The following is a 1,855-nucleotide window of genomic DNA, read 5'->3' as shown; positions in this document are numbered from 1 at the left end:
GCAGTGGTTTTTAAAGTGGTGTCTGGAGATTCTTGGGTGGGGGGTCTCTGAGACCTTTTCAAGGAGGCTGCCAGGTTAAACCTATTCTTATTGACTATACTACGATGTCATTTTCGGCTTATTGACTTGAGTGAGTCATGAGTACGTGGCAGAGAGTTCCAGAAGCTGCACATCATGTCATATCACAACAGACTGAATGCACAAGCAGGTGGGAGAATGCAGTTCTCTTCTATTAAACCTGATGTTAAAGAGATGGACAGAAATGGGAAACGGTGTCATCATCATTAATGTTTTATTTTGAGGAATATGGTTATTTTTTATTAGAATATGGTACTTACATGAACATATAATGGGTTCACTTAACTACTTTTTAAAAAATATTTCTATTCCTCAGCTTTCATTTTCATTTTATTTTTATTTTTAAAGGTTTTATTTATTTATGACAGAGCGAGAGAGAGAACACAAGCATGGGGAGCTGGAGAGGAAGAAGAAGGCTTCCCACTGAGCAGAGAGCCCAACATGGGGCTCAATCCCAGGATCCGGGGATCATGACCTGAACCAAAGGCAGGTGCCCCTCAGCTTTAATTTTTATGACAGTAAATATCAACAAATATAACCCATGTAAATAAAAGTTCTTTGGTGTTGTCGATAATATTTAAGAATGTAAAAGGTCCTGAGACAAAAAGGAAAAAAAAAAAAAAAAAAGCTTTGACCCATTAGTCTAGGGCCTTGTTCTCAAAATGTGGTCCATGGACCGGCAGCACTGGCCTTGTTCTCAAGGTATGATTCAACAGACCAGAATCTTGCTACCACCTCAGACCTACTGAACCAGAACCTGCATTTTTGCAAGGTCTCCAGGTGATTCGTGTGCAGTTAGGCTGAAAAGCACCAGACTGCATCTTTTACTTATTCCATCAGTCCTAATCTTGACACCACACGCAATGATGAAAAACGTAGCCTCTTTGAATTCCATCCTAACTTCTCCCTAGCTGGCGGAAGTTAGGTGAATTACATAGCCACTTCATGCCTCAGTTTCCCCATCTGTAAAGTGGGGAAAATAACAATACCTAGCTCATAGAGTTGTTGTGGAGATAGATGCACTAATATACGTATCACGCCTTGCCTGTAATCAGCATTACGTAAATACTGAGGGCTGAGTAGATTTTCTGAAAGTTCTAGCTGCTATTCCTCCTTTGGAGTGGGCAGATCAGTGAGAAGACACAGATCCCAGCAGCTGCTATATAGTGAAGCCGCCAGTGGACTCCTGGTGTGTTCAAAAAGGCAGTGGGAGCCCCAGGCCTGTGTTATGAAGCCAAGGATTTTATTCTGAAACTCCAAGGATGATGGGCATTTTCAAACAGACAAGCATGGAGAAGGCACGTTCCATAGTAGGAAGAGCAAGGGAAAAGGCAGAGAAGCTGAGGAGAATGTGACATGATTGAGGAATGATGTTTTTCCTCACCACAGGCCTTCGAGTTCCAGGAAGGAACTTGAGGAGATGAAGGCACAGAGAGGTTAAGTAACTGGCCCAACATCACAGAGCTAGTAAAAGAAGCGGTCAGGATCCATACAAAAGCAAATGGGCTCCCAAACCCATGTAATTTTCCACTATGTGAGACAGCCTCTGTCCATGATGCCAACACTCAGAGATTATTGAAATATGTTCTCTGGCTAATAAGTGACCTGTGTGCACAAATGTTCTAAGTTTTCTATTTGGTGAGTACTGGGTTCTATATGTCTCCACAAGTCAAATTAACTCATAGTGCTCTTTAAATCTGGACAGAGTCCAATCAGGAAGGGTTGAGTTGCCAGACAAAGGAATCCAGATATCACCCTATAAACCACAAGGCAGCCC

Source organism: Lutra lutra, chromosome 5 (genome assembly GCF_902655055.1).
Source record: "Lutra lutra chromosome 5, mLutLut1.2, whole genome shotgun sequence".
In the NCBI taxonomy this organism is placed as follows: domain Eukaryota; kingdom Metazoa; phylum Chordata; class Mammalia; order Carnivora; family Mustelidae; genus Lutra; species Lutra lutra.
This window is presented reverse-complemented; position numbering follows the sequence as displayed.